Raw genomic sequence first — 26,740 nt, 5'->3', positions numbered from 1 at the left:
TGGCAGGCAGATTCTTTACAAACTACGCCACCATCATTAATTAAGATTTAATTAGCAATTATTTTTTGCCAGCTGTTCTAAGTCCTTTATATAGATTTCTTCATTAAATCCTCAAACAACCCTGTGAAATCTGTATTATTATAATCTCCGCTGAGCAGATAGGGAAACTGAGGCACATCCAATGAGAGCAACTTGTCCCGGGTCACACTATTAACAAAAGGCAAACTGAGGCATAGCCCGGGCAACCCAATTTCAAAGCCTGAGTTCTAAACACTCTGCTGCCCCTCTAAGAAAAGGGTATAGAGCTGCCCTCTGAATGTTAAGCTATGAAATAAACACAGAAATGTACAAAATCTCTCCAAGGAGTCAGAATCGCCATCTGGCTAGAGTCAGCCATTCCTGTAAACTCATTAGAGTTATTAATGTGGTGATCTTAAAAGAGGAGTTGGTCAACCATGGAACACAGGAAAATGAGGCTCCTGGAGACAAAGACTAGCAGTGCACATACAACTCCAACTAGGGGTGGGGGAGCTCTGGTCACCAGACAAAAATACTAAGGCCCATACTCCTAGAGAAGACAAAAAGATGCCCTAGTTGTCTTAGCTAAGGTATTCTTAAGATCAACCAGCTCTCTTTGCTCTGATGTTATGCTCACCAAGCAAATGTTTGATTTGTTTGCCTATGGGGGGGAAATGTGTTGCAGTGGGGATTCGAGTACTTTGGGTAACTTTTTAAAAAAAACAATATTCTTGCTTAAATATCAGTATTTTCTGTATTTATTTAGTGTACTCTTGCCCTGAAAGTTTCCTCTGCCATCAGTTAACACAAAATAAGTCTTTGAAGTGGGAGCCAGACATAAGCAATTATACAGAGAATCCACTAAGGTAAAGGCTGTCACACAAGGGCTCTTACAGTAAGCTGGTCAACCTCCCTGGGTGAGATGTGTCCATCCCATTGACCACCTTTGCAACGTCATCGTGGCTCAAGGTAGGACAAAGTCAACCACAAGATCATTGCTGCTGAATCCGGGTGTTAGACCAGGGAATTGTAAATCCTTCAGTCTGCCCTCAGATTGGGGTTGGTGAGACTGAGCCTACACATGGGTGCTTGTGGCTTCAAAAATTAGCTGTGGTTGCAGATAGGGAGGAAGAAACTGAAAACAGGGAAGGACCAGGTTCCTGCTAGCAGTGGCACCAGACAAGTCATGTAACTGCTCTGAGCTTGTTTCCTAATAGAAAGCATTTTAGATGGAATGTCTGCTTCACTCACATCTATAAGCACTTCTTATAGAGAAGCAAAATCCATGCAAAACCATTCTGTGAACCGTATGTAATTACATAAAGCTAAAAAAATGCTAATGTGAACCCTCAATATACGATGTCTCTCATTTACTCAGCACTTACCTCACACCAGGTAATGTTCCAAGCGTTTTCTATGTTAATTTATTTCATACTCACAATCACCCTGTAGTTAATGCTATGATGTGTCACCTAAAAAATGCCTGCAGGACAGTCAGGCAACTGAGACACTCATTTCCCAGGTACCACAGCAGTCCTGATGACTGACCACTCAGAGCCAAGTTGCTCTCAAAAAATTGCTTTCAGGACTTCACTGGTGGTTCAGTGGTTAAGAATCCACCCGCCAATGAAAGGGACATGGGTTCGATCCCTGGTCAGGGAACTTCTTACATGCCAAGGAGCAACTAAGCCCATGCACCACAACTACTGAGTCCCATGTTCTAGAGCCCGGAAACCCCAGCTACTGAGCCCACGTGCTGAAACTACTGAAGCCTTGTTGCCCCGCAACAAGAGAAGTCACCACGATGAGAAGCACGTGCGCCGTGATGAAGAACAGCCCCCTTTCACTGCAACTGTAGAAAGCCTGCACAGCCACAAAGACCAAGCACAGCCAAAAATAAAAAGGGGGACTACCTCACCAACTGCCCCTTGACGGGGGTAACCCACTCTTAATGGCTAGTTGCCAAGAGAGGGGACAAAGTCTTAGCCCCCTTGCTTTAATATGAGACCGCTCTGAAGGGTCATTTAGTTCCACGCCTCCCCATGGGAAGGGCTGAGGCCCCAAGTGTACCTGATTCACATATCAACTTCTCACTCAACCCCTTCCTGCGCCTCACACTCCCTTTCGTGTTACTCCTGGGAGCCTTCTTCACTGCATCATCTGTCACAAATACCTGCCTCGGAGTCTGTTTGAGGGGTCACCAAACTTAAGACAGACCCAGTGAATTATTATTATTATTCTTATTTTAGAGAGATGAAGTAACTTGTTCAAGTTCACACAGCCAAGTAGCAGAGCCAAGATTTGAAGGCACACCATCTAGAAAATGTTCTTACTGTAATATTTGGCCCAGGAATTTCTCTAAGTGAATGGACTGCTTGTGTTTGATGCGTATTTTGATTAATGGTTGGGCTAGAAGCTGAGCCCTAGGAGCTAGACATGGGTTGTTGCCATAACTTCGGAGGAAGAAAAAAGCTACTCTGAAAAAAATAGTGAGACAAACTTGTAGCTGAGTATTTAGAGATTAACCCAGAATGGAAGAGATGAGAAGGAAAGAAGGTGGAGGGAGAGAGGAGGCGATATAATTAGGGGGAATGCTGTGGGCTGTGTGATGTGATCCCTCCCATGACATTGCTCCATCTAAATATCTTCAGTAAAATCTGCCCATCTCAGGACATGTTTGGTGGTGTATTGCTTTACCAGAGCTGCCATAGCAAAGTACCACAACTGACTAGATACAGAACAGAAATTTATTGTCATGGTTCTGGAGGCCAGATGTCTAAGACCAAGGTATCAGCAAGGTTGGTTCCTTCTGGCTGTGCAGAGAAGATTGCTCCCACGCCTCTTCCTCAGCTTCTGGTGGTCTGCTGGTGATCACTGGAGTTCCTTGGTGTGTAGAAACCTCACCCTGATCTCTGCCCTCATCTTCACAAAGAGTTCTCCCTGTGTCTGCATCTGCTCCAAATTTCTCCTGTTTAGAAGGACACCAGTTATACTTGATTAGAAGCTCACCCCATTCCTTTATGACTTCATCTTCTTTTATAATAACTGCATTTGCAACAGCTCTACTTCTAGACAAGGCCACATTCTGAGGTACAGGGGTCAGGACTTTAGCACATGAATTTTTGCAGTATACAATTCAAGCCATTACTGGTATGGATTGGCTTCCTGGTGGAAACCTGTAAAGAGTGTGACTTCTACACCTGGGTTGACATGGAAAGAAATGGAAACCACCAAACCTGATCAATAGGACTGTGAGAAGAAATTCTGGAGTGGCCTAGTGCTTTCTCAATGTGAGGCATTGGGATTAGAGACAAGCCTGTCCACTTCTGATGGACTGGCATGCAGGCATGCTAAGTTGCTTCAGTTGTGTCTGACTCTTTGTGACCCCATGGACTGTAGCCCACCAGGCTGCTCTGTCCACGTGATTCTCCAGGGAAGAATACTGGAGTGGGTTGCCATGCCCTCCTCCAGGGGATCTTCCCACCCCAAGGATTGAACCCATGACTCTTACATCTCCTGCACTGGCAGGTGGGTTCTTTACCACTAGTGCCTCCTAGGAAGCCCAAGGACTGGCAGACCCACCCAAAATCCGATGAAAATATCTGGCAATGAAGTCATTTCAAGGACGACTATCCATTGCCTCCCCACTGTGACCCTCAGATGCTATAGAACCAACTCTATCTTCCCAACTCTCCAAAATAATTATCTACTTCTACAAATCTTCAGGTCTATTAGAGGGAAAATTTCTATTTCTTTTATGTCTTCTGCATGTCTACCACAGGGAAACATCCTACCACACACAGGCTGATTACTACACGATTTCTTCAAGGGAGTTCATAGTACCTAGATGGCTTGTGAACATATGCAATTTTTGATGATACTGGATTGATATACATCAATCCAGATGATTGATATAGATTGATAGATTGATGGCTAGATTGATATACATCATTTTTCTTAGTCTCTGATCTAAAGAAAATCTTATAGTACAAGAAATATAGTATATATATACAAGAAATATAGTAGTTTATGAAATAGGAATTTCCTACTTAAATGGTCTGAGCTAAAAATCCAGCTCTATCACTAGTCACTGTGTGACTTTGGGCAATTTACTTAATCTCCCTGCACTTCAGTTCCCTCGTCCGTAAAATGGGAATAGCAATATATCTATCTCAATGGGCTGTTGTGAGAACTACGTAAGTAAAGTGTATAGCATGTTGGCTCTCACATAGTAAGCTCTCAATAAATGGAGGCTATTATAATGTCACAATAACCACTCTCCTTCATTCTATCAAAATGGGGTACTGGAACAGTTACAAGAGATGATAAAAATAAGGATCGCACTTAAAATTAAGTAGAAGAGAGGAAACAGCTCTGTCTTGTAAGACTCATAACCACAGGTAAAACTTAAATCATTGGTCAGGGACCAGGCAGTATTCACCAGATACTTAGGCCATTACACATATTTCAGATAGAAACTTCTGAGCCCAGAATCTACATTATCAGCCAACTCAACTACATAATCAAAATAAAAGTTCATGGCTCAAGCACAGATGATAAAAATTTAATTATTTGTTTAATCTACCAACATCATTAAATAGACAATCTGATGGCTTCCCTAGTAGCTCAGATGGTAAAGCATCTGCCCGCAATGCATGTAGACCTGGGTTCAATCCCTGGATTGGGAAGATCCCCTGGAGAAGGAAATGGCAACCTACTCCATTGCCCTTGCCTGAAAAATCCCATGGACAGTGGAGCCTGGTAGGCTAGAGTCCATGGGGTCACAAAGAGTCAGACACAACTGAGCAACTTCACTCACTTTCTGATGGTTTAAGAATATAAATCCCAGGCACCAAGATGCAATTTCAGAGTAACCATTACTTTCCTTGCACTTTAAAAATGTCTGGGGTGAAAAAGAATACACCTCATAGACAAGGGTCATTACGAAAAAAACTTGTAAATGGAAGTGAGGTATGGACTTGATAATAAAAGTCAAAGATCTGATATACTCGCCAGGTTTAATTCTTAAAAAAAATAATAAAAAAACAAAGTGAGGTAAGACAGACTTGTCTTAGCAAGTCTGTCATGAACTCAGACATTTCTCAGAAACACCACCATTTAGAAGACAGCAGAGGTTCTTCGTCTACCAATAAGTATTTCAAGGCATCACTGAAGGATCAAAGTGAGATAATTTCCATAAAGGCAATTTGAAAACTATAAAATGTACATATTGTTCTTGCTTAGTCAAGTCTGACTCTTTGTGACCCCACGGACTCTAGACCGTCAGGCTCCTCTGTCCATGAGATTCTCCAGGCAAGAATACTGGAGTGGGTTGTCATGCCCTTCGCCAGGGGATCTTCCCGACCCAGGTATCGAACCTACATCTCCTGCATTGGCAAGTGGATTCTTTACCACTGAGTCACCAGGGAAGCCAAAATGTACATATGCTAGTTAGAATTATGACTACTCGATAATTACTAGACACTATTATATGACTTCACTTTCGCTTTTCACTTTCATGCATTGGAGAAGGAAATGGCAACCCACTCCAGTGTCCTTGCCTGGAAAATCCCAGGGATGGGGGAGGCTGGTGGGCTGCCAACTATGGGGTCGCACAGAGTCAGACACGACTGAAGTGACTTAGCATTATATGAAAATGGGCTTCCTGAGCAGCTCAGCTAATAAAGAATCTGCCTGCAATGCAAGAGACCCCAGTTCAATTCCTGGGTCAGAAATTTCCCCTAGAAAAGGGATAGGCTACTCACTTCAGTATCCTTGGGCTTCCCTGGTAGCTCAGATAGTAGGGAAGATCCCTGGAGAAGGGCAGGGCAACCCACTCCAGTATTCTTTCCTGGAGAATCCCCATGGACAGAGGAACCTGGCAGACTATAGTCCATGGAGTCACAAAGAGTCCGACATGACTGAGTGACTAAGCACAGCACAGCACATTATATGAAAACAGAGTAAAATAAGTTGAGTAACACATGACTACATTTGAAGAAACACTGTAGTTTGACTGGTTACCACAAAGAAGACAGAAGCTCAAGCTACCATACACACTCAGCAAAAGCAGGATTTGAACATCCTTTTTCTGATGCCTGGTCTTGGCTCTGTCCCTTATGCTTCCTTTGGAAAAGGAATATGCATGTGTTACCTTGTGCTTCAGTCTCTCAACAGCATTTCCTGTCATGCTTGTGCACATCTTTCTTTTATCAGTAAAATGAAACATAATTCAAGCTAAGCTCCTCCCTTTTGTAAGTGAGAGTCAGCTCAAAAATGTGGACGATATAGTGAGATGCATACCTCTCCCTTAATATCTTACCTAATAACTTCCAGGGAGAACCTAAACTAGAACCATTTATCTGAATCAAAGCTCGGTGTCCAGAAGGCCATTACAACATATACCTATGCTGAATAACAGAGCACCCCAAAACTAAGTAGTCTTTTTTTTCCAATGAGAAAGGAATTTTTTTGTGTTAATTCATGACGTTGTTGAGAAATTTGTTACAGCATTAACAATAAATCCCTGATTAGAGTTTAATGCTTATACAAAAAACAATTCCCGATTTACTTCCTCATCCAAAAAAAAGGAATTCTGATTATCTATCAGTTACTTAGGTTAAATATCTTGTAGTCATCATCCTGGACTCCTATCTCTCTCAAATCTCACCCCAGTTTACCTACAATTCCTATCAGAACAACCATTAAAATAAATCCAGACTGTAAGCATCTCACCACATCCTCTAACCTGTGCATCAGAGTTAATGCATCCTGTAATAACTGCAGAAAAACTTTTCTAAAACTAAGCAGCTTTGATGTTGTTGTTGTTTAGTCTCTAAGTCATGATCGACTCTTTGTGACCCCATGGACTGTCGCCTGCCAGGCTTCTCTGTCCATGGGATCTCCCAGACAAGAATACTGGAGTGGGTTTCCATCCTTCTTCAAGGGATCTTCCTGACCCAGGGCTTGAACCCACACCTCCTGCATTGGCAGGCAGATTCTTTACCACTGAGTCACCAGGGGCATGTATTATTGCTGAGAAGTTTATGGCTGAACTGGATAGTTCTCCCAGTCTCAGCTGAGTTCACGGGTACATCTGTGGTCAGCGATGGGTTGAGTGAGAAACTCTGCTGCTCTTGCTAGTGCTTTCACACAAGTCTATGGGATGACTTGCCGTGGGCTAGCCTAGATTGGCCTCGGCTAATGTAGTTGGGACAGCTCATCACTCCCAGTGATGCTTCATCATCCAACAGGCTATCCCAGGCTTGTTCTTTATGGTGGCAGCAGCAGTCTGAGAGAGGAAATAAAAGTGGGTACGTCATCTTGAAGGTTTCCCAAGTGGTACTAGTGGTAAAGAACTTGCATGCCAATGCAAAAGACACAGGAGATATGGGTTCAGTCCCTGGGTTGGGAAGATCCTCTGGAAAAAGGAATGGCAACACACTCCAGTATTCTTGCCTGGAGAATCCCATGGACAGAGGAGCCTGGTGGGCTACAGTCCATAGGGTTGCAGAGTCAGACCTGATTGAAGCCACTTAGCACACACTCACACACAGCCTGTTGAGGCCAAGAGGTAGAAATAGAATTTTGTTCCTTCTACTGTGTTCTCTTAGCCAAAGCAAGTCACAAAAGCCAACCCCAAATCAGGAAACAGAGAAAGAAATTCCACTTTTGGATACATTCAGCTGGAAAATCACACAACAAATAGAATGTATGGGGAGAGTTGAATTGGCCATCTTTGCAAGCATTCTACTGTAGCCAGTGGTATGTTTTTAGTATATCAAAGAGGATGGGGGCCTAGCATGTTAACACACATATTAGACATTTGCATTGATCAGTTGGTCTTCACTTTGCAGGATAGAAATCTCTCAGTTCATCAGGCAAGGGATTTGATCATAAAATATAATTTACTCATCTTTGTATTCCCAACACTTTGCATCTCATCAGGCAGATTGTAGGCATTCCACAAAAGTTACTAATAATGATAAAAGATCTCTCTTGGTAAATGTCACATTGCTACTGAAAAAAATGACACTTATTTTCAAATACCTTTTGATATTGATTTCTCACATAATTCCACAGTGATAAGAGAACAGACTCTGTATGCTTTCAATACCTTTAGATCATGCAATTTTTGTACTTTGTTTTATGTCCCTGGATATATTCCAGTGTCTCCTGGTTTATAACCTATGGGAACTTGGGTAGAATTTGTATCCTGATGTTGTGTGAAAATTGTATAAATCTTAACTATGTTGAGTTGATTCATAGTGCTTTTCAGGTCTACTATATCCTTCTAGTCTTCTGTCTACTCATTCTATTAATTTTTGAGAGTTTGATATTGAAACTCCAACTAAAAATATTAATTTATCTATTTAAAATAATTCTAAAATAAAGTGGAACATAACTTTGTTCTGCAAAAAAAATTAAAAGTTGAGGAAAAAGAATCTAAATACATTTGAATAAACCACGGGTAAATACAAAACCACAGAAACGATCATGGGAAATTACTCCATTAGAAATTAGGAGTCAGCTGAATCATAATTCAGCTATGCCAGATTACCTGTGCGACTCTGGAGGGAAATAATTCAGCCCCCCTGGGATTTCTAGAGACACACTGGCCATTCTCTAAACTATTCTTTCCTTCCTTCCCTTCTTCCTTCCTTCTTTTCTTTCTTCCTTCCCCTCTTTCTTCCTTTTGTTTTAAAATATTAAGTCTGTAAGAACCTTAGAAATTATGTAGATGCAGCCCACTTATTATATAGAAACTAATGAATCAGTTTGCTTAAAAACGCAGATGGTTGACATCAGAAACTAGAGCTCCGAGTTCCTGAGTCCCGGCTCATCTTCCCTAGTATTATTCCAGTACACTTCCACTCAGAGTGCTGCCATGAGCCAACAGCATCAGCATATGGGAGTCTGATAGAAATGCAGAATCTCAGACCCTCTCCCAGGCTTCCTGAATTGGAATCCGGATTTTAACAAGATCCCCAGATAATTCGTACATGTGTTCAAGCTGGAGATGCTCTAGGCTTCCTAATAAATGCTTAATGGCTAAAAAAACTAAAGTGTCTAGTTAGAAGCCTGTTCCTTTGGATACATTAACACTGACACCATATTTTTGCACACCTCTCACTAATTTATTTAACAAATACCTCCTGAGACTTAGTCTGTCTGAAGTGTTGTAAGAATTTGTTCGAGAGCAGGTTTTGCCCTTCTGGAGTTCACTAGTCCCAAGGGAGACAGGCCCCTTCCCCTTGTCCCACATCTTCCTTCCTTCCTCTGCGCCCTCTCTTTGCTCTTTACCTTCCCAACCTCTTCCTACTCCTCATTTTTAATGATTCCACAACCGAGATCTAATTTCTGAAGTTGTTGGTTTAAGAGCAAAGCACTTTATTCATTTGAAATTCCAATTTCAGAATAGTGATTTAAGATGTTGGAAAATTTTTATTTGGCTCACGTCCAAGTGGCTTACATTATAATATCAGCATGACCCTAAAACTGTGTATGAAAATGACTGAAGTACTCTGAACATTTCGGGAGGAAATTCTGTATGAGCATAGTACAGGTTAATCATATGCATTAGTTATCGCTTTTGTCTTTTTCTAATGCAGTCTTTTTCTCAAAGAAGATAAAAGTTTGGGAAGCTGAGATATTATCACAAAAATACAAGAAGATTGTATTTTTCCCTCAAATATTTAAATCCCACACACACATCATTGAGATGCAAAGGAAAATTTTTCAATATCAACAGATTAATTTCATTCAAGAACTTAGTGTGAAACAGAGACAATTAAACAGAAATCCAGTAAATTAACTATTTTCCAGTGAGTAATATGTAAAATGATGTAGTATGTAAGATGGGGTCTTTATGTTAGATAATTGGATCACAGGTAACGGTTGTATGATGATATTCAATCCCTTTGAGGCTTATATGCCTGGCATTTTAAGTTCTGGTGATTAAAAATATTGTACTTCTCTCTCTCTGCGTCTTTTTTTTTTCAATACTCCTTCATAGTCCTGAAAAGCCCTGAGCTCATTTTATTCTTCTTTCCTTTCCTTGTCTTCTCCCTCTTCAAAGATATTCCATGATGATTTCGCTTTTCAAAATCAAGACTGCTTGAACTTGAACTGAGAGTAATGAAATTTCAATCCTTCACACAATGGCAGCTACATCTTCTTTCTGCTCTCTCGGTGTTGTCAGAATAGCAACTGCCCAGCGTGAATAGGACTACTTTCAGTTCTAAGGGGTTGGCCGTTGCTGAACAGCAGTGCATAGAAATAATCCTTGGCAATCCCATGGGTGACATTTCTCCTTCCTTATCTCCCATGCTGCATGCGGCCAGAACTTGATAAGACACCCAGAAAGAAGATAATGGCTGCTATCAAGCTGTCTAGGTAGAAATAATAATAATAATCTGTTTATGGAAAAGCAGCTGTCCTATTGTTTAGGATTTCATGAAATCTCAGAGTCAGATCCTCTCTCCCATGCCAGCCCCATTCCTGGTCCCCATGCCAATCCAATCACTTTGGGGCTTTAATGATGGGCATTTTGTTTCACGATCTTTTGATACAATAGACAAGAATGCATGTAAATATCCCATAATCATATTCAGTCACAGAACATAGTTAAAGACTAGAGAAGAAGCATTTTATAGGAAGATTTGGAGGCTGGGAGGACTTGGCAATGAATATGGGACAGCCCAGTATCCCTTTTAAAATATCCAAAAAAAAAAAAAAAACCGGAATAGTCCAGTGATCATTCTAGTCTGAAACCTTAACCCTTGCAAACTGCAAAGTCTCAGCTTCTCAGAGTGAAACCCCAAAGAACTGTGATATTGTGATTGCCAAATATGTGGGCTCCATCCATGTTGATTGTTTTTATACGTCCTAAACAGAAGAGCCTAAGGCTCAGAAGCATCCTGGCTGAAACACTATTGTCCTCCTTTTCTTTGAGCTGGATTGCTCCCTTGGCTGGGACTGAATAGGTGATCACTTTATTTCCCAGTGTCCAGCTAGACCCTTGCCTTTAACACAGTCATCTTCACGTAGGGTTATCTGTGGATGCTATTTCTGTTCTTTATCCATCCCTGTGTCTCTGGTGAAAGAGTCAGGCAACCATGCCTTTCAGGGTCAAACATACAATTGAAAAGAACAAAGTGCATCAGTTCCTTTTTCCTTCCTTCACTTGGTTCTAAAACACAGCCAAAGGCTACATTTTCACATCCAGGGCTGGCTGATATCTTCATTCGTGTGACAGTCATCCCATAAGGGTCCCACCACTGCAGTAAGCAGAGACAGATTACCTTTACTCCTTTTCCTGTAGTCACCATAAGTCATCACTTCTAATTTACCCCAGCTGAACTCACTTTCTCCCTACATCCTCTTTTACTAAGACGTGGCAATGCCATGAGAACAAAGAGGACGGAGATCTGGGCCTCATAAATAGAGAAGCAACCTTGAAGAATCTCCCACTGCTACTGCTATGGTTTTGTGCATAGACTCACTCTATGTAAGTCAGGTCTCTTTGCCTCTGATAAGTCCGGGTCTCTTTCTACACAGAGCTTCCCACGTGGCTCAGTGGTAAAGAATCCACCTGCCAGTTCAGGAGACGCAGTTTCAATCCCTGGATAGGGAAAATTCCCTGGAGTAGAAAATGGCAACCCACTCCAGTATTCTTCCCTGGAAAATTCCATGACAGAGGAACCACATGGGCTGCAGTCCCTGGGGTTGCAAAGAGTTGGACATGACTGAGCAACTAAGCATGCTTCCTACACAACAAAGCACACCCTACCGGATCTCTTTCTCTCTCTCTCACATCCCACTCCATAGAGGAGTAACTCAAATACTACTTTCTCTCTGGGGCCTCACTCTAACCCTCTCCCTCCTTCTTCAGCAGACTGTTAATCATGTAGATAGCTGTGCACATTGCTGTAAGATACCCTTTTCCATTCTGTATCACATGCCTTTCTCTCCAACTGGAATGTGAATTCCAAGAAATTGAGTAAAATGCCTTTTTATATTTGTACTCATTTTCAGGAAGGCAACTTAGGCAAATGAATGGGGAAATGGTTTTACACCAAGTAGGTCTGGATGTGAATCCTAGCTCTGTTAACAATCAGCCATGTGTCCTTGACTTTTCTGAACTCATTTTACTAAAATGTCAGATGGGGCTGTTTCATAAAGTTGTTGCTAAAGAATTAAGTGAATTAAAGTACATGTATGTAAGATGTTTAACATAATACCGACATGCAATAAGCTCTAGATAAATGGTAGCTATTATTATGAGTGCAATTAACTTAGTATCCCCAGTCATCCCATAGTAGACTATCAATAAATATTTATTAAAGAGTAAAGGAACAAATGAAACACACACATATATACACAGAATGTACATACAAACCATCATCCACCTAGTATAAATTGCATTGTTCTCTGCTTGTCTGAGCTCTCAAAATGGGATGTTGACCTGTGGGGTATGTGACTAGGGAAAGAAAGGATCACAAAAGAGTTTGCAGGAATTCTCTTTTCTAGCAGCTTTACTGTAAATGGTGACCTCAAGGAATCCACATATTTTTCTCTGAAAGTGCTGAATTGGCCCTTGTGACATCCAGCTGAAAACACAGGTGGAGCAGGTGGTAAGAGCACCGTGCCTCTTACCAGCAGCAGAGCTGCAAAGGGAAACGCACAGGAGTCAACTCGGTGTCCACTTGCTAGAATGAGTCATGGCATAATTCAAGAAACACGGAGATGCAGCCTTGAACTTGTACTTCCTTCTCGCAATCGTCCTTTTTTGCACAAGTCATTACAAATCGCCTGGTCTCACACCTAGTGACTGTAAAATCCTGGAAGCGTCTGGATGCAGACTTGTCACTTCCCCGCTAAGACACCAAAGGGGTTAATGTCTGAACAGAAATCAAAGTCTGGCAGCTTCCACCCCACACATAATGGGCATTGTTGTTCCTGAGAGTGTGTCTGTTTTTTCTGGCAGACTTTACCATTTGGAACCGATTCTAAAACAGAAAAAGGAAAAGTCAGTCTGCTTTTTTTAAGTGCATAGGCAACAAAGCATAGGGCTGGTCACAGAACTGTTGTTTTGCTAGATTTCCAGGAAAGTTGTTGGCCTACCACTATTCAGAGAAGATGAATTGTCAACTTAAAATTCATTTACCTCAAAAGGAATTCATTTGTATATGTGCATGAGTCACACATAATATCCTGAGGTGGTCTCCTTGTCTCAGAGATGAAGCAACACATTACGACTATATTAGCAGGTAAGTGAACTACGGCTGCCCATGCATCTGCATATGAAACCCATTTGCATGACGTTATTAATGGGCTCACTCATCAACCTTTCCAGGTCAGTTGCAATCCCAGAACCCGTTCTTCACTCCCACCTGATGGGCCCCCAGATGTTCTCGTGTAAAACCGCATGAATGTGTCTTACAAAGTTATCAATACAACAAAATCCCCCTACAAAACACCAAACTCTTTCCTGGTGGGAAAGGCCAAGGATTTTTTTTTTTTCCCAATCTGTCATAAACTAAGGCTTTTATATATACCAAAATCGTGCACTTGGATGTCAGCCGCACATCAGATTGTTATAGATGTTTCTAAAGACTGTTCGTTTCTGCAGAAAGTTTTCAATTAGCAATAACCATGCTTAGAATAAACCTCATTGGTTATGATACTGCTACTGTGCAAAAGCTGCTTTTAGCTTCTGCACTTTGCTTCTCACAGATCAGTAACAGATGGTTTGTGAATCACACTGGCCCCTGGACCACACTTTGCTGGATTGTGGGCTTTGTTATATTGCTGACAGACCATCTTTTAGATAAAAGTTCACCAACTTTTATGTAAAGGGCCAGAGAGTAAAACTGCAGGCTTTGAAGCCTGCACAGACTCCCTAACTCCTCGATTCTGCTGTTATAGTGAGTGGGGGCAGCCATGGACAAAAGAAAATGAATGGGCATGGCAGTATTCCAAGAAAACTGTATTCACAAAAGCCAGTCACAGGCTGGGTTTGGCCCACTTGCTGTAGTCTGCCAACCCCTGAATGATGACGATGATAACATACATTTACTAGGCAACTCTTAGGTGTCAACCTTTTCTATCTTCCCACCATAGCCATGAATTATGTAACATTGTTTTAATTTTACAAACAATGAAACTGTGGTATTAATAAATGAAGAACTTATTTCAGCTTATTCTGAAAATAGGTGGCTGTTTCAGGATCCAAATCACAGTCCCTAGGCTCATACTATATACCACATATGCACAATGAGTGGTATGTCTTTTTCACTATGGATGGAAAACTTGAAATATTAGTATCATCTTGATCATCTTTTTCCCTTTTTTCATCTCCCTACCCACAATCCACCTCAAACAGTAACAAGGTATTGGAATTCCCTGGTGGTACAGTGAATCAGAATACAGCTGCCAATGCAGGGGACATGGGTTCAATCCCTGGTCTTGGAAGATTTCACATGCTGTGGAATGACTAAGCCCATGTGCCAAAGCCAAGTACTAAAGCCCATGCACCTAGAGCCTGTGCTTGGCAACAAGAGAAGCCACCACAATGAGAAGCCCAAGGAACACAAGGAAAAGCATCCTGATAGCTACAGCTAGAAAAAGCCCACGCATAGCAACAAAGACCCAGCACAGACAAATGTAAACAAATAAGTAAATAAAAATAAAGGTCCATCTAGTCAAAGCTATGGTTTTTCCAATGGCCATGTACAGATGTGAGGGTTGGACCATAAAGAAGGCTGAGCACCAAAGAATTAATGCTTTCCAAGTATGATGCTGGAGAACACTCTTGAGAGTCTCTTGGACTGCTAGGAGAGCAAACCAGTCAACCCTAAAGGAAATCAACCCTGAATATTCATTGAAGGACTGATGCTGAAGCTCCAATACTCAGGCTACCTGATGCAAAGAGCCGACTTACTGGAAAAGACCCTGATGCTGGGAGAGATTGAGGGCAGGAGGAGAAGGGGGCGATAGAGGATGAGACGGTTGGATGACATCATTGACTCAACGGACATGAGTTTGAGCAAACACCAGGAGATGAGGATGGATAGGGAAGCCTGGCGTGCTGCAGTCCATGGCGTCACAAAGGATTGGACATGATTTAGCAACTGAACAACAACAACAGCCAATGTCTTAGTGTTCAATCAGCCTGTAGAGTCCCTACAGCATCAGGGCCAGGCCTGGACAGTCTCCACGCTCATCGAAACACTTAAGTACTCACCAAATATATGTTGAGAGTTTCCTCTGTGCCAGACACCATTCTCAACAATGGGGCCATAACAGTGAATGAAATATACAAGTCCCTACCCTTTACATTCTAGTAAGGGGTTATTTTTGTTGTTCAGTCACTCAGGCAATAAACATGTAAAGAAATATATATCATGTAGGGATATCATGTAAGGAAGTCAGGCTTGGAAGAAAAAAAAAGCAAAATAAGAGAGCAGAGAGTAACAAGAAGATGTTTCTCTTTTATCTAACTCTTGTATCTTTTCTTTACCAAATTAGATCCAAAGAGGTCTATAATTTCAAGTACACCTACTAGATGTAAACACATTATACTTACAGGATTTTTATAACATATTTTTATCAACTATTTTCCCCATAGTTGTATGGGAAAGGACACCAAGGAAGAAAGGAGTATATTCATTCATACTGTCAATATTTATTAAGTGCCTACTTTGTGTAATGTTTTTAGAACAAAGAATCCAAAATGAGCAAAATACACAGATTCTTGCTATCATGGGTTTCCGTTATGGCCAGAGGAGTCAGAGAATAAACAAAAATAAAATAAACATATGTTAGAAGGCTGGAATAAGTACAGTGGAGAGAAGAAACCGCAGAGAAGAAGACAAGGAAGACCTGGGGGCAGAGGCCAGGCTGTCGTTTTAAGGAGCAAGCAACTGTCCCTTGATCAGGTAGAATGCCACGAAAACAACACCTATGCCAATAGCAAGCCTCAGGTTTTAGTTCGCCCGTTATTATAGTCAGAGTGTCATCAATTAAAAGAAAACACAGGCAGGATGTTTTGTGTTGAGCATTCTATTTAAGTCCATAGAAAGAAATGTTATTCTTTCAAACTCATTTTTGCCCTTCCCTTTCCCTTGCCTCGGAGAAAAATGAGGGGTTGGCAGCCCAAACAATGTAGGGATGGGAGAGGGGAAGGGAAGGAAAAACTAAGGGCCAGCATTCACGCCGGCGGACTGTTTTAACAAGGATGTAGCTGTGACCCAGCCCTCCTGGGTCCCCAGACAGCCTTGTTAAGGAACCCACAAAAACAGAGCTGGCAGACACCAGGCATTTTCCATTAAGCATGGCATGCACTTTTTTCAAGATGTAACGAGATGTTAATATAGATTTGAATTTTAATCAGATCCAACTTGGGAACACAGTGCTTCTCTATAAATGTGAAATACTTCTAGGCTTTTAGGAAAATGTCATCCATATAAAGGCTAACTACTGTTTTACATATAAAACTGCCATTCTTCATTGATTTTTTAGGAAAGAGAAAAATACGATAATAAAATGAAACATCACCACAAAGACTTCTTACTTTCCTGTGAACATTGTTTCCAAGGATATATTTTTTTCAGAATTCTTACATACTAGGAAGAATGCTTTTAGGCTTAAGGCAAAAATTAGGGAATTTCAGCTTATAAATTATGAAAACAGACATTACAAATCTATTTCTTGATAATAATAGTATTAACTTAAGTACACAACCAATAAGGGTGGATTCTAATCCCCATATAATTTTTTCTAAAATCGGCATCTTAAACTAAACTTCCCCCCTTTTTACTCTTTTTATTTTCCCCCATAATCTTTCATGGATATGTACTTCTTTTACAGTTAAAAAAAAATTCCCTTTTGGAAAATAATTGTTGTATAATACATATATTACACTTAGTTGATCACCCCATCAGTTTGTTCCGATAAAATTCATAATTACCAAGTGTCTTTGTAAACCTCAGAATAAAGTCCTGTGGGATGTGATGTGGCAGGCTAGGTCCTGGGAGTCACTATTACCTCTCTTAGATAAATCAAGCTTTTTCCACGTGACAAGTCTATCCCGCAATCCACATCCACAGTCAAACAAGGAATAGGAACCGCCCACTCCCAATCCACTTCCTACCCACCCCCTTGAGAGTTCCCTTAAGACCACTAAAAATCAACAAGACGATGTCAGAGTCAACAGCTGGTAGAAATCAGGAGACTAGTGACAAGAATTCCCTAAGCCCCCTGAACTGAAGTCTGACATTCGTATTCCATAGAGAAAGGAGAGACGAGTTCCACTGAATGCTCGTGTTCAGAGGCTGGGCTTTCTTGCAAGCTTGATATTTTCCATCTGTGCATATATTTGGATATCTAAACATGTATTTATAACATACAATCCTATTATTAAACATCTAGAGAAATAAGACAAATGCATTGGAGGGAGGGGTGTTTATTTACTCTATTAAAGCATTTTCACATGAAATTATAAATCCCTATTGCATTCTTTGCAAAGTAAATTGCCTGAAACTCTGAGGTGCCAGATTTCTTTTCCTAAACCAAGACAGAACACACAGACTGAGAGCATAAACCAAGGCAACTATGGCAAAGGGGAAGAGGGGTGTAGACAGACAGGTGTTCTGAGAAGTCCCCCTAAAAATAACCAGCCCCAAACATCCTAACTAGATTTCATTTTTCCCTGTAGCTCAAATGTAAAGAATCTGCCTGCAATGCAGGAGGCCGGGGTTCGATCCCTGGGTTGGGAAGATTCTCTGGCGAAGGGAATGGCAATCCACTCCAGTATTCTTGCGTGGAGAATTCCACGGACAGAGAAGCCTGGTGGGCTACAGTCCATGGGGTCACAAAGAGTCAGACACGACTGAGCGACTAACACACACACACACACATAGAAATTAAATGTATCCATTTGTAGAATCACACGTATCATCTACAGGAAGATGCACCTCGGTAGTAAATTTGAGTATTTGTATCAGTGAAAGAGAAGATGGATCTGTGGATTTCAGGTTTGGCATCCATCCGAAGCACTTGGAGTGGTCTTCAACTTGTGCCATCTGAGCCCACAGCTGAAAATTTTGATTCAGTGAATCTGACGGGATCCAGATTCAATCCAGAACAAGTCGTTCCCCTGGATCCATCCACCAGGCTACATGGATCTGTAACATAATGTTTTTTATTTATAGCATATATTTGGTTTAAAAGTAAAAGGGAAATTGGTATTCTTCTGTTGAAACCTTCTCTCATAACAAACCTTGGCCTTATTTTTGAACTACCTTACCCATTCTCCATATTTCTAATATTGCAATTCTTTTTTTTTTTTTAGTTCCCCAACCAGGAATGGAACCACGCCCACTGAGGTGGGAGTGCAGAGTCTTAACCTAACCTTGGACTCCCAGGGAAGTCCCTGCAATTTCTGATACAGAATTTCACCGGTGAAGATCAAGAGATACCTCTAAGAAAAACAAGAACATGAAAACCATTATCTGTTCTTAACACTCATTAACAAATGACTCCTGTGCACTGTCAGTCAGCTGGACCTACCATAATCATGGGTGGTTTAAGCAACAGTCATTTATTTCTCACGGTTCTGGAGGCTGGGCGGTTCAAGATCAAGCCACCAGCCCATGCGGTTCCTGGACTCTCTTCCTGGCTTGCAGATAGCTGCCTTCTCACTGTGTCCTTACATGGCAGAGAGGGAGAGAGAAAGAGGGAGGGAGAGGAAGAGACAGAGCCAGGGAGGACAGTGAAGCGGTAGGGGTCGAGAGAACTCTGGCATCTCTTCCTCTTCTTATAAAGTCACTAATCTTATTATGGGGGCCCCAACCTCATGACTGCTTCTGGAGCTATCACTTCCCAAAGGCCTCACCTCCCCACCTCTAACTATCAGAACACTGGGGGTTAGGACTTTAACATGTGAATTTTGGAGGAGCACAAACATTCAGTCCCTAGCGTACACAGGATAAACTTTACGCTCTTCAGAGGAGAGGCTGTGAGCATCACATCGATGTGTCAGTCTTTGCTCCCTTCAAATGAGTTCTTTGAGGTGAGAAAGTTAACATACTTGAGAGAATGTAAATCAATCTTATACCCACCCCCCCAAAAAAGATGCTGGTATTCAGTTTTTACTACATTGATAGGCAAGCATTTGTGGAAACAAGGATAACAAAGAATGAAATTCAAGAATCTAGTTGTCTACTTGGTGGTGATTGCTTGGCTGGTGGCACTGACTGTTCAAAATGAAGTAGTAAAGAACGACTGTAGTTATCTAACCACCTTTTAATTCTTTAATTCTATCCATAAATTATCCATTCTACTTCATACAACTGTCTTTCCTCTTCCATTTTTTTCTCTTATGTCAGACACTCTATACTACTGATTTTATAAAAGTGTTATACCGGCTGGTAAACTGAGAAGTACTTCTACTTAGATATGCCAGAGACAGAGCCGTTTTCTGCTCCTTTTGTATTTCTATTAGCTGGTACTTAAAGAGGCTGGTGAAAGAGGGTATATTCTATCATTTTATCATCTGCTTGCTCCCCTCCAGCCATCACTGGAAAGATTCTGAACACAGACATGCTATCAGATCTGTAGTCCTGAAAACGAGGAGTTTGTGCAGTGAATAGCAGTTACATTCTAATTATATTAATTCAGACTGCAATTTCTTTGAAATATAAAGGACCTGCTGTCAGGGTGGTGTGGACAATGGAGGCTGAACATGTCAATGACATGACAAATTCCTCGAACAGAGTGCCAGATGTATTGTTGCCTGGGATTCTTTTCTGAGAACAAATTCAGCAAGCACTACCAGCGTCAACTCCGGAGCAAGGAACTGGTTCATTTGTTATCTTTCCAAGTTGCAGGTACATCTGCCAGAAGAGTCTGCCAACAGATGAACTGGTAATTAAAATCATTTCTGTGGTTGGAGGAGTGATTCCAAAATTGTGCCTCTTTGCTTTCTCTCTTTTCCTGTGCAAGATAAAACTCTGGTGAATGCTGATATCGATTTGCCTTGGACAACACTAGAATTGTGTGGTTCACTAGGCTCTCACTGCTCACTTTAGTGCTTCAGCATCTTTACTGGGACTCACCGTTAAGGTTTTTTAACAGATTTTTCAAGTTCTGTTCTTTGCTAATATCATATCCTCCCTTGTTTTGTAAAAGTTCTTCACAGATGTTTGCAAAACCTAATATGGGTCAAATACATCTAATTGCTCAACTGACAGAAAAGGTTTATTGTATCTCCTCTCTATGCCAGATATGTGCTAGGATAAATAATGAGTGATGGTCATAGATTTTAAAAACATTAAAGTTGATAATAAATTGCATAATATAAGACAGATGCTAGTTCGGTACCTGCCTCTAGTAGTTATTCAACAAGTATCGGTTTCTACTATTCTTCTCTTCTGCATGGAAAGAGAGACCCTACTTTGTAAATATTCACATATTTACACATCAGCATCAGCATCACTACGACAAGAAAACCAACTAGTGTTTACTTTATCCTTACATGTCTGTGCTATTTTATTCCTATTTCACTGGCAGGGAAACCGAGCCGCAGAGAAGTAACAGTGGGTGAGTTGACAAAACTAGGAAGAACCAAAACTAGAGATTTGGCCCAAGTGTCTGAATATCAAGGCTTCGAGCTTAACCACGTCACTGTAATGTCACATGACCCTATGTAAATAAATTAACTGCAATAATTTCCCCAGACTATGCAGTAGCCTGTTAATTAATCAGCTTATATCTTTTACAATGTATTTATTTTCGATTGCACTGGGTTTTCACTGCTGTGTGTGGACTTTCTCTTGGCGCAGAGCACGTGCTCTAGGTGTCTGAGCTTAGTAGATGCAGCTCATTGGCCCTGGAGCTCCCAGGCTTCAGTAGTGGTGGTACATGGGCTTAGTTGCTCTCAGCATGTGGAATCTTCCCGGATCAGGAACAAACCCATGTCCCCTGCACTGGCAGGTGGATTCCCATCCACGGTACCATCAGGGAAGCCCCTAAAGTGGCTTATATGTTAATACATATTTGCTTGCTCTGGTTTTTATTTCTTCTTCCTTTCCTCCTCCTTCCTTCCTTCTTTCTTTCCTGCTCTTTTGTCGATAAACCCAGCTGCTTTTGTTTTTCTAGCAACAGAGGAAGGTTTTCTACCATCCTCAGAGACTCAGAGGAATCTTTTTAAGAATCAGTAAGTGGAAAAGGATTGTAAGATAAAATGTAAAATCACCACAAGAATTATTTTCTCCAAATCAAAACACCAAAATAGTGTAGATTTATAGACACTGGTAACCTAGAAGTTTACCAACAAGTTGTCATGTGTATGTATATTCACATATAGAATAGAGTATTGAAACATCAACTATGCTTAAATGCATCATCTCTTAGTGACAGTGATAGTAGCAGTAAAAGCAAAAGCAACAGCTTTGCTCACTTCAGAGAGTACCAAAGAGAAGCAGCTCCTTATTCTACAAACTAGTAGCTAAAAGCAAAGAACAAAGCATTTGTCCTGTTCATATTTATATGCATTTATCAGTTCAGTTCAGTTGCTCAGTCGTATTCGACTCTTTGCGACCCCATGAATCGCAGCACACCAGGCCTCCCTGTCCATCACCAACTCCCAGAGTTCACTCAAACTCACGTCCATTGAGTCGGTGATGCCATCCAGCCATCTCATCCTCTGTCGTCCCCTTCTCCTCCTGCCCCCAATCCCTCCCAGCATCAGAGTCTTTTCCAATGAGTCAACTCTGTGCATGAGGTGGCCAAAGTACTGGAGTTTCAGCTTTAGCATCATTCCTTCCAAAGAAATCCCAGGGCTGATCTCCTTCAGAATGGACTGGTTGGATCTTCTTGCAGTCCAAGGGACTCTCAAGGGTCTTCTCCAACACCACAGTTCAAAAGCATCCATTCTTCGGTGCTCAGCCTTCTTCACAGTCCAACTCTCACATCTATACATGACTACTGGAAAAACCATAGCCTTGACTAGACGGACCTTTGTTGGCAAAGTAATGTCTCTGCTTTTCAATATGCTATCTAGGTTGGTCATAACTTTCCTTCCAAGGAGTAAGCATCTTTTAATTTCATGGCTGCAGTCACCATCTGCAGTGATTTTGAAGCCCAAAAAATTAAAGTCTGACACTGTTTCCACTGTTTCCTCATCTATTTCCCATGAAGTGATGGGACCAGATGCCATGATTTTTGTTTTCTGAATGTTGAGCTTTAAGCCAACTTTTTCACTCTCCTCTTTCACTTTCATCAAGAGGCTTTTTAGTTCCTCTTCACTTTCTGCCATAAGGGTGGTGTCATCTGCATATCTGAGGTTATTGATATTTCTCCCAGCAATCTTGATTCCAGCTTGTGTTTCTTCCAGTCCAGCGTTTCTCATGATGTACTCTGCATAGAAGTTAAATAAGCAGGGTGACAATATACAGCCTTGACGTACTCCTTTTCCTATTTGGAACCAGTCTGTTTTATATATATATATGAACTTTACTTCATAAAACCAAATAGGTAATGAGAGGGAAGTTTCTCAGTGTAAAAGGACTCTGGTTAATAAAATAAAATCACTGATGGATACATGCCATTATATATTTATCAAAACCTACAGAACATACAACACAAGGAGTGATGTCATGTTAACTACGGACTTTGAGTGACAATGAGGTGTCAGCGCAGGCTCACTCCTTGCCACACGTACCACTTTGGTGTTGGATGCTGAAAGTGAAAGAGGATGGGGCGAGGGGAAGGGGAGTGGAGGAAGAAAGAATATACGTGTACTTTTCACTCAGGTTTCCCATGAATCAAAAACTACTCTAAAAAATAGTCTATTCTTTTTAAATCATAAAATTAGGACATCACAACTTTACAGTAGCTAATGAAATAATGGAACCAAGCAACAAGCCTCAATAATTGATAAGATTACACACACACACACAAATACATTTCTACAGATGAAAATATATACCACAATTAATGACTTAGTCTTGCTAAAAATATGGAACCAGAATCTAAAAAAATCTCTGTCTTTACCTATAAATGTATAAGAAGTACAAAATACAAGGCAGTAAATATATTTGAGAAAACCTCAAGGAACAGAATCAAGAAAATTCAGATTGTTAGGAAATTTCAGGGAAAAACAATTCAGAATATTAGAAAGTTTCAGGAAAAAGCACTCTCATTTTTTCAGCCAAAATCCTAAGGAAAAAAATAATAGAGTTAAACGAGGAACCCACAGATTTTAACGAAACCTAAGAGACTCACAAGCAAGCACAGTGCATGGACCTGTTTTGGATCTGGATTCAAATGAACTTTAAAAAAAAAAAATATTGTAAGACAGTTGGGGATAGGTGAGTGCTAACTGCATAATTGTTGATATTACTATATGTTGTATTATCGTTAATGTTTTAGATGTGCTAAAAGTATTATGGTTATTTTATTTTAAAGAATCCATATCTCTTCAAGACTCTTATTGGAAGATATATAGAAGAAATGACCTATATTTGCTTGGGATTTGTTTCAAAATAATGGGGTGGGATAAGTGTCAGTCCTGAGTGGGTCAAGTAAAATAAGCCCAGAGGTTCATTTTACTATTTTATCTCTCTCTCCTTTTTTTTTTTTTTTTGCATGTATTTGAAATGTTTTATAATACAGGTTTGTATAACTTATAAATTTACTTAACCTGCCCAACATTAGTTTTCGTTTGTAAAACAGAAATAATATTATCTAGAGCAGGAATAACATCTCCTTACAGGATTTTTGAAAAATTTAAAATATGGATTTAAACACTTGGCATGCTGTAGATAATTGAGAAATTATTTTTTAGGGGCTCAGATTTATCACTTATTACTGAATTAACTGATCTAAGCTTAGCAGAGTTTCCACACTGTCTCTGAAGTGTAGTAAGACTGGGAAGGCTTACTACTACTACTAAGTCACTTCAGTCGTGTCCGACTCTGTGCAACCCCATAGATGGCAGCCCACCAGGTTCCCCCGTCCCTGGGATTCTCCAGGCAAGAACAGTGGAGTGGGTTGCCATTTCCTTCTCCAATGCATGAAAGTGAAAAGTGAAAGTGAAGTCGCTCAGTCCTGTCCGACTGTTAGCAACCCCATGGACTGCAGCCTACCAGGCTCCTCCGTCCATGGGATTTTCCAGGCAAGAGTACTGGAGTGGGTTGCCATTGCCTTCTCCAGGAAGGCTTAGGAGGGGACAAGAGTTTATATCCTCATGTGCCACCCTTTTGGGAACCATGAACATGCTGGTTGGACTTGTTTGTTTTGTTTTTTTCAGCTTCAATCTTGTCCCAAGTTACAGTTTTTAGTCTTGCTGATCCTGGAGCCCATGTAGGTACACCTGTTTTGTTAAATATCTATTCAGTTCTCGGCAACCACAGGTGCAAGTGTTAATCACTCAGTCATGTCTGACGCTTTGTAACCTCATGGACCATAGCCCACCAGGCTCTTCTGTCCATGTGATTCTCCAGGTAAGACTACTGGAGTGGCTAGCCATTCCATTCTCCAGGGGATCTTTCTGACCCAGGGATCAAACCCTGATTTCCTGCATTGCAGGCAGATGCAAGTTCAGTTCAGTTCAGTCGCTCAGTGTGTCTGACTCTTTGCGACCCCATGGACTGCAGCACGCTAGGTTTCCCTGTCCATCACCAACTCCAGAACTTGCTCAAACTCATGTCCATTGAGTCGGTGATGCCATCCAACCAACTCATCCTCTGTCATCCTTTTCTCCTCCGGCCTTCAGTCTTTCCCAGCATTGGGGTCTTTTCTAATGAGTCAGTTCATCGCATCAGGTACCCAAAGTATTAGACCCTCAGCTTCAGCATCAATCCTTCCAGTCAATACTCAGGACTGATTTCTTTTAGGATCGACTAGTTTGATTCCCTTGTAAGAAGAGGGTGCAAATAAACCACATTTCCCTAAACCATTTACTCCAGCTCCACCTACACCAAGACAGGCACTTTTGTTTGATGAAATACCAAAAGTTATCTGATTATCTTAAAAACTACTAATGCTAAACCCACCCACCAGTTTTCACAACTCATTCTAACTCTTCAAGATCATTCTCTTTGCACCCCTGTTCTACTTATCCTCACAAATCCCTGAGAGACCAAAGTTTAAAGGAAAAAGTATATGAAAGTGAAGAACAGGGGCCCACAGGGCAGAAAAGATGAAACTGCTCAGAAAAAGGCAGTCTGCTCTCACAGATGACACGCCCCAAGCAGGAATTCTTCTGGTTCGTTTTTCAATGGCTGGATTTTTTGGCTCTCCGAGTCCTGCTGGAGATTTGAGTTTGTCAAGGGCTGAATCTGGACTTTCTCCAGGTCATGGCTGCATGTCAATTCATCTGATTTCTAATAAAGCCAATTTTTATTTTTCTAACTTGCTTCCAATTCTCAAGTTTAGCTCCAAAGAAAACAGAAAGTAATTAAAATGTCAACACTTCCCTGAAAAGGAACATAAACTCTCTTTGGATTTTCTTCCCACTAGAAATGCTGCTTTTCTCCAAGGCACCAGCCCCATGGGTGGCAAACAGCAGTCACCCGCAGCAGAGCGGGTTGATAGGCAACGCACATAAATCCCCCTCTGTCCATTTCCTTGTTTGCATCTCTTCTTCTCCCGTGCCATTTTCCAAATGGAGAGATCCTATCAATGAAGTACTTAAGTCTGTCTCTTATAATGGACTAATATCTACTCCATTGTAATATATCCAAATTTTATGCGATATGAAGTAAGCTCCAGCAGCAGTAGGCTATTTGATCTAACGTGAAAAACATAATGTGGAGTCTAACAGCTTATTATTCAGTGCAGTGCGATAAATTAACTAAGCACCATTTTGCATAATGGGAGCCTGATTATTTCCTTTCCCTTCATTTAAGTGGTTTGGATGCATTATGACTTTCTTCAGGTTTACATGAAATAACTTCTCCTTTCAATGTCTGATATTAAAGAATGAAATAAGAGAGAGGAAAATATGGGATGACATCATTTTGTGATTTTGTATTTTGTAAGGTTAGTCCTTCAAAAGAGAGGAAAATTGTGTGATAATTGGCCCAAGAACTGCTATGATCAGTTTTGGAAAAACAAATGTTCATGTTTATCTTCCACTCCGGCCTCTTTCCTGCTTTCTTCCCTAGATCGCTGCCAGTTCCTTGACTCAATTTTGAAAAATACTTTTTAGTGAAACTCTTGATTCCATCTTTTGGATATCTCTCTGACTCCCTGACTCCCTGATGATGCCAGTTCCTTGACTCAATTTTGAAAAGTACTTTTTAGTGAAACTCTTGATTCCATCTTTCAGATATCTCCCTGACTCTCTCTCCTCTGCATACCCAATTCCTTAGCACTCTGGTGCAAATAGTAGACTGACTGTAACCACTGGTCAGGAGTCCAGAGGCTTCATCTAGAACCACATTCCCTCCACCTACCACTAAAGGTCTTAAAAATACATTAAAATGCATCAAAACACATGCCAACATTAAAGGCTGCTGCAAATTCTCACAACCATCACTTTTGAAAACTAAGCATAAATCAGGCAGCTCTTTAATTTTTTTGTGCTCTGTGCTCAGTTGAGCAGTTTGTGTCCGACTCTTTGCAACCACATGGACTATAGCCCGCCAGGCTCCTCTGTCCATGGGATTTCCCAGGCAAGAGTATTGGAGTGGGGTGCCATTCCCTTTTCCAG

At 41.0% G+C, this 26,740-nt stretch overlaps 1 long non-coding RNA gene across 2 annotated transcripts in view; it reads right to left on the bottom strand.

Moving 5' to 3' along the window:
• Positions 1 to 2,747: 2,747 nt before the first annotated feature.
• LOC113893287 overlaps positions 2,748 to 26,740 on the bottom strand; it is a 78,136-nt gene continuing 54,143 nt past the window's right edge. For both annotated transcript variants that reach the window (XR_003511272.1, XR_003511273.1), the window contains exon 2: positions 2,748 to 2,986. This is a non-coding gene — a long non-coding RNA (uncharacterized LOC113893287). The remainder of the gene's footprint in view (positions 2,987 to 26,740) is intronic.

The sequence above is a fragment of the Bos indicus x Bos taurus genome, chromosome 5 (genome assembly GCF_003369695.1).
Source record: "Bos indicus x Bos taurus breed Angus x Brahman F1 hybrid chromosome 5, Bos_hybrid_MaternalHap_v2.0, whole genome shotgun sequence".
NCBI lineage: Eukaryota > Metazoa > Chordata > Mammalia > Artiodactyla > Bovidae > Bos > Bos indicus x Bos taurus.
This window is presented reverse-complemented; position numbering and strand designations above follow the sequence as displayed.